Source organism: Arachis hypogaea, chromosome 9 (genome assembly GCF_003086295.3).
Source record: "Arachis hypogaea cultivar Tifrunner chromosome 9, arahy.Tifrunner.gnm2.J5K5, whole genome shotgun sequence".
Classification (NCBI taxonomy): Eukaryota; Viridiplantae; Streptophyta; class Magnoliopsida; order Fabales; family Fabaceae; genus Arachis; species Arachis hypogaea.
Genome location: NC_092044.1, coordinates 31,209,971 through 31,217,299, shown reverse-complemented (window position 1 = coordinate 31,217,299; position 7,329 = coordinate 31,209,971). Strand labels below are relative to the sequence as shown.

General features: G+C 40.4%; 1 non-coding gene across 1 annotated transcript; it reads right to left on the bottom strand.

Annotated features, from left to right (window-relative positions):
- Window positions 1-3,959: 3,959 nt before the first annotated feature.
- On the bottom strand, window positions 3,960-4,067 carry LOC112713321 (small nucleolar RNA R71). The gene has a single exon (XR_003158295.1). It is a non-coding gene; the product is annotated as a small nucleolar RNA R71 (small nucleolar RNA).
- Window positions 4,068-7,329: the final 3,262 nt, after the last annotated feature.

Below are 7,329 nucleotides of genomic sequence, written 5' to 3'. Positions count from 1 at the left end.
CAAGATTTTTCATGGATTGAGCCAAGTGTTGATGAAGTTCTTCACAAGCTTGGGGCTCCCTAAGTTGATCCTCTTCTTGTGATCCGGGATCCCACACTTTATCTCCACACCCGTCTTGAAGTTGATCATCATTATTGGTCCATCCAGGTGGTGAATAAGATGAATTCTCTATGAAGTGCTGATGAGCGGATAATTTGTACGCTTTTTGGCATTGTTTTTAGTATGTTTTTAGTATGATCTAGTTAGTTTTTGGTATATTTTTATTAGTTTTGAGTTAAAATTCACTTTTTTGGACTTTACTATGAGTTTGTGTGTTTTTCTGTGATTTCAGGTATTTTCTGGCTGAAATTGAGGGACCTGAGCAAAAATCTGATTCAGAGACTAAAAAGGACTGCAGATGCTGTTGGATTCTGACCTCCTTGCACTCGAAGCGGATTTTCTGGAGCTACAGAAGCCCAATTGGCGCGCTCTCAACGGTGTTGGAAAGTAGACATCCTGGGCTTTCCAGCAATATATGATAGTCCATACTTTGCCTAAGATTTGATGGCCCAAATCGGCGTTCAAAATCACCATCAGAATTCCCAGCGTTAAACGCCGGAACTGGCACAAGGATGGGAGTTAAACGCCCAAACTGGCACCAAAGCTGGCGTTTAACTCCAAGAAGAGTCTCTACACGAAATTGCTTCAATGCTCAGCCCAAGCACACACCAAGTGGGCCCGGAAGTGAATTTTTATGTCATTTACTCATCTCTGTAAACCCTAGGCTACTAGTTCTTTATAAATAAGACCTTTTGCTATTGTATTTTCATCTTGGTAGCTACCTTTGTTCTTATGCTATCTTAGATCATTGGGAGGCTGGCCATTCGGCCATGCCTAGACCTTGTTCTTATGTATTTTCAACGGTGGAGTTTCTACACACCATAGATTAAGGTGTGGAGCTCTGCTATACCTCGAGTATTAATGCAATTACTATTGTTCTTCTATTCAATTCCGCTTGTTCTTGTTCCAAGATATCACTTGTTCTTCAACTTGATGAATGTGATGATCCGTGACACTCATCATCATTCTCACCCGTGAACGTGTGCCTGACAACCACCTCCGTTCTACCTTAGATTGGGTGGATATCTCTTGGATTCTTTAACCGGAATCTTCGTGGTATAAGCTAGAACTGATGGCGGCATTCAAGAGAATCCGGAAGGTCTAAACCTTGTCTGTGGTATTCTGAGTAGGATTCGATGATTGAATGACTGTGACGAGCTTCAAACTCCTGAGGGCTGGGCGTTAGTGACAGACGCAAAAGAATCACTGGATTCTATTCCGGCCTGATTGAGAACCGACAGATGGATAGTCGTGCCGTGACAGGGTGCGTTGAACATTTCCACTGAGAGGATGGGAGGTAGCCACTGACAACGGTGAAACCCTTGCATACAGCTTGCCATGGAAAGGTGCAAAAAGGATTGGATGAAGACAGTAGGAAAGCAGAGAGACGGAAGGGACCAAGCATCTTCATACGCTTATCTGAAATTCCCACCAATGAATTACATAAGTATCTCTATCTTTATCTTTATGTTTTATTCATCATTCATAACCATTTGAGTTTGCCTGACTAAGATTTACAAGGTGACCATAGCTTGCTTCATACCAACAATCTCTGTGGGATCGACCCTTACTCGCGTAAGGTTTATTACTTGGACGACCCAGTACACTTGCTGGTTAGTAGTGCGAAGTTGTGATAAAGAGTTGAGATTGCAATTGTGCGTACCATGTTGATGGTGCCATTGATGATCACAATTTTGTGCACCAAGTTTTTGGCGCCGTTGCCGGGGATTGTTCGAGTTTTCGGCAAGCTTTTGGTCCGGTAACATCAGTGCCAAATTTCTGATCCGGCAACAGCACCAAGTTTTTGGCGCCGTTGCCGGGGATTGTTGAGTTTGGACAACTGACGGTTCATCTTGTTGCTTAGATTATGTATTTTTTTTAGAGTTCTTAAGAATGAATTCTAGTGTTTCAAGGTGATGTTCTTATCATCACCAAAGCTGATTGATCTTCATCAATTTAGCTCTTGAATGCAATGTCCTGCTGAAGCTTGGCTAGCCATGTCTAATTCCTTTAAAGTGAAGCTTTAGACTAACATTGCATGATTCCTGGAATTCTTATTAAAAATTTTGAATCTTTTATTTTATTCTCCATATATTTTTCGAAAAAAAACAAAAAAAATTACAAAATCATAAAAACCAAAAATATGTTATATTTCTTATTGAGACACTAGTCTCATTTTAAGTTTGGTGTCAATTGCATGTTTCTGTTCTTCTTGCATTTTTCATGTGTGTTCAGTGATCTTCAAGTTGTTCTTGATGATTTACTTGCTCTGATCTTTAAATTCTCTTGTTTAGTGTGTTTTGTTGTTTCTCATATGCATTCTCAACTTGTTAGTGTTAGTAGTATACAAACTTCTAAGTTTGGTGTCTTGCATGCATTGTTTATTTGATTTTAGTTGCATTTTGATTATTCCTCTTTATTAAAAATCCAAAAATATTTTTAATTTGTGTCTTTTCAAGTCAATAATACAGAGAATTTGAAGATTCAGAACACACTGCAGAGGAATTACACAGAAAAAGCTGGGCGTTCAAAACGCCCAGTGAAGAAGGACAGACTGGCATTTAAACGCCAGCCAGGGTGCCTGGCTGGGCGTTTAACGCCCAAAAGGGTAGTAGTTTGGGCGTTAAACGCCAGAATGTGCACCATTTTGGGCGTTTAACGCCAGGATGGCACAAGAGGGAAGATTTTGTTTTCAAAGTCAATTTTTTTTAGTTTTCAAAATCTTTTCAAAATCAAATCTTTTTCAAAATCAATTTCTTTCTATTTTCAAAAATACTTGCTATCAATTAAGGATTGATTCAACATTTCAAGTATGTTGCCTTTTCTGTTGAGAAAGGTTTAATGTTTGAATCATATCTTTTCTTGTTAGCCAAGTTTTTAATTTTCAAAATCAAATCTTTTTAAAATGTTTTTCAAATCATATCTTCTCAATCACATCTTTTTAAAACCAATCATATCTTCCTAAGCACATCTTTTTCAAAATAGTTTTCAATCATATCTTTTTAATTTCTAATTTCAAAATCTTTTTCAAAAATCACTTGATTTCTTTTCCACTCTTGGTTTTCGAAAATCAATTAGTGTTTTTCAAAATGTTTTCAAAATCTTTTACTTAATTTTCGAAAATTTCTTCCCCTCTTCTCACATCCTTCTATTTATGGACTAACACTATTCCTCAATGAACAATTCGAACTCTATCTTTCTTGATAAGTTCGAATTTTCTACTTCTGCCTTCTATTTTTCTTTTCCTCTGACACCTCAAGGAATCTCTATACTGTGACATAGAGGATTCCACATTTTCTTGTTCTCTTCTCTTTCATATGAGCAGGAGCAAAGACAAAAGCATTCTTGTTGAGGCTGATCCTGAACCTGAAAGGACCTTGAAGCGAAAGCTAAGAGAAGCTAAGGCACAATTCTCTGTAGAGGACCTAACAGAAATCTTCAAAGAAGAAGACCCCATGGCAGCCGAAAACAACAACAATGCCAACAATGCAAGGAAGGTGCTGGGTGACTTTACTACACCTACTCCCGACTTCTATGGGAGAAGCATCTCTATCCCTGCCATTGGAGCAAACAACTTTGAGCTTAAGCCTCAATTAGTTTCTCTAATGCAACAGAATTGCAAGTTCCATGGACTTCCATTGGAAGATCCTCATCAGTTCTTAGCTGAGTTCTTGCAAATCTGTGACACTGTCAAGACTAATGGGGTTGACCCTGAGGTCTACAGACTTATGCTATTCCCTTTTGCTGTAAGAGACAGAGCTAGGACATGGTTGGACTCACAACCTAAAGAAAGCCTGAACTCTTGGGAAAAGCTAGTCAATGCCTTCTTGGCAAAGTTCTTTCCACCTCAAAAATTGAGTAAGCTTAGAGTGGAAGTCCAAACCTTCAGACAGAAGGAAGGAGAATCCCTCTATGAAGCTTGGGAAAGATACAAACAATTAATCAGAAAGTGTCCCTCTGATATGCTTTCTGAATGGAGCATCATAGGTATTTTCTATGATGGTCTGTCTGAACTGTCCAAGATGTCTTTGGATAGCTCTGCTGGAGGATCTTTTCATCTGAAGAAGACGCCTACAGAAGCTCAAGAACTAATTGAAATGGTTGCAAATAACCAATTCATGTACACTTCTGAAAGGAATCCCATGAACAGTGGGACAAATCAGAAGAAAGGAGTTCTTGAGATTGATACTCTGAATGCCATATTGGCTCAGAACAAAATATTGACTCAGCAAGTCAATATGATTTCTCAAAGTCTGTCTGGAACGCAAAATGCACCAAGCAGTACTAAGGAAGCTTCATCTGAAGAAGAAGCTTATGATCCTGAGAACCCTTCAATGGAAGAGGTGAATTACATGGGAGAACCCTATGGAAACACCTATAATCCTTCATGGAGAAATCATCCAAATCTCTCATGGAAGGATCAACAGAGACCTCAACAAGGTTTCAACAATAATAATGGTGGAAGAAACAGGTTTAGCAATGGCAAGCCTTTTCCATCATCTTCTCAGCAACAGACAGAGAGTTCTAAGCAGAACAACTCTGACTTAGCAACCATGGTCTCTGATCTAATCAAAACCACTCAAAGTTTCATAACTGAAACAAGGTCCTCCATTAGAAACTTGGAGGGACAAGTGGGTCAGCTGAGCAAGAAAATTACTGAACTCCCTCCTAGTACTCTTCCAAGCAATACAGAAGAAAATCCAAAAGGAGAGTGCAAAGCCATCAACATGGCCGAATTTGGAGAGGAGGAAGAGGCAGTGAACGCCACTGAGGAAGACCTCAATGGACGTCCACTGGCCTCCAATGAGTTTCTCAATGAGGAACCATGGGAATCTGAGGCTCAAAATGAGACCATAGAGATTTCATTGGACTTACTTCTGCCATTCATGAGCTCTGATGAGTATTCTTCCTCTGAAGAGGATGAGTATGTCACTGAAGAGCAAGTTGCTAAATACCTTGGAGCAATCATGAAGCTAAATGACAAGTTATTTGGAAATGAGACTTGGGAGGATGAACTCCCTTTGCTCACCAAAGAACTGGATGACTTGTCTAGGCATAAATTACCTCAAAAGAGACAGGATCCTGGAAAGTTTTCAATACCTTGTACCATAGGCACCATGACCTTCAAGAAGGCCTTGTGTGACTTAGGGTCAAGTGTAAACCTCATGCCTCTCTCTGTAATGGAGAAGCTAGGGATCTTTGAGGTGCAAGCTGCAAAAATCTCACTAGAGATGGCAGACAACTCACGAAAATAAGCTTATGGACTTGTAGAGGATGTTCTGGTAAAAGTTGAAGACCATTACATCCATGCTGATTTCATAGTCCTAAAGACTGGGAAGTGCATGGATGAATCCATCATCCTTGGCAGACCCTTCCTAGCCACAACAAAGGCTGTGATTGATGTTGATAGAGGAGAATTGATCATTCAAGTGAATGAAGAATCCTTTGTGTTTAAGGCTCAAGGATATCCCTCTGTCACCATGGAGAGGAAGCATGAAGAGCTTCTCTCAAAACAGAGCCAAACAGAGCCCCCACAGTCAAACTCTAAGTTTGGTGTTGGGAGGCCACAACCAACTTCTCAGTTTGGTGTTGAACCCCCACATTCAAACTCTAAGTTTGGTGTTGGGAGGTTCCAACATTGCTCTGAGCATCTGTGAGGCTCCATGAGAGCCCTCTGTCAAGCTACTGACATTAAAGAAGCGCTTGTTGGGAGGCAACCCAATGTTATATTTTATCTAATTTTCCTTTGTTATTTTATGTTTTCTGTAGGTTGATGATCATGAGAAGTCACAAAATCAATTGAAAAAGCAAAAACAGAATGAAAAACAGAAAGAAAAACAGCACACCCTGGAGGAAGATCCTGCTGGCGTTTAAACGCCAGTAAGGCTAGCAGATGGGCGTTTAACGCCCAGTCTGGCACCATTCTGGGCGTTTAACGCCAGAAAGGGGCACCAGACTGGCGTTAAACGCCAGAAAAGGGCAAGAAGTTGGCGTTAAACGCCAGAAATGGGCACCAGCCCAGCGTTTAACGCCAGAATTGGCACAGGGAGCAATTTTGCTCGCCACTTGGTGCAGGGATGACTTTTCCTTGACACCTCAGGATCTGTGGACCCCACAGGATCCCCACCTACCCCACCACTCTCTCTCTTCTTCACCCATTCACCAATCACCTCAACACCTCTTCCCCAAAAACCCTTCACCTATCAAATCCCATCTTTCTCTTCACCACTCACATCCATCCTTCATAAAACCCCACCTACCTCACCATCCAAATTATGTGTATGTGGCATGTATGTATCCGGTGGTAATACTGGAAGACAGAGTGCTTTGGGCCACGGCCAAGACTCAATAAGTAGCTGTGTTCAAGAATCATCATACTTAACTAGGAGAATCAATGACACTATCTGGATTCTGAGTTCCTAAAGAAGCCAATCATTCTGAATTTCAAAGGATAGAGTGAGATGCCAAAACTATTCAGAGGCAAAAAGCTAAAAGTCCCGCTCATCTAATTAATACTGATCTTCATAGATGTTTTTGGAATTCATTGCATATTCTCTTCTTTTTATCTTATTTGATTTTCAGTTTCTTGGGGACAAGCAACAATTTAAGTTTGGTGTTGTGATGAGCGGATAATTTGTACGCTTTTTGGCATTGTTTTTAGTATGTTTTTAGTATGATCTAGTTAGTTTTTGGTATATTTTTATTAGTTTTGAGTTAAAATTCACTTTTCTGGACTTTACTATGAGTTTGTGTGTTTTTCTGTGATTTCAGGTATTTTCTGGCTGAAATTGAGGGACCTGAGCAAAAATCTGATTCAGAGACTAAAAAGGACTGCAGATGCTGTTGGATTCTGACCTCCTTGCACTCGAAGCGGATTTTCTGGAGTTACAGAAGTCCAATTGGCGCGCTCTCAACGGCGTTGAAAAGTAGACATCCTGGGCTTTCCAACAATATATGATAGTCCATACTTTGCCCAAGATTTGATGGCCCAAACTGGCGTTCAAAGTCACCATCAGAATTCCCAGCGTTAAACGCCGGAACTGGAACAAGGATGGGAGTTAAACGCCCAAACTGGCACCAAAGCTGGCGTTTAACTCCAAGAAGAGTCTCTACACGAAAATGCTTCAATGCTCAGCCCAAGCACACACCAAGTGGGCCCGGAAGTGGATTTTATGTCATTTACTCATCTCTGTAAACCCTAGGCTACTAGTTCTTTATAAATAAGACCTT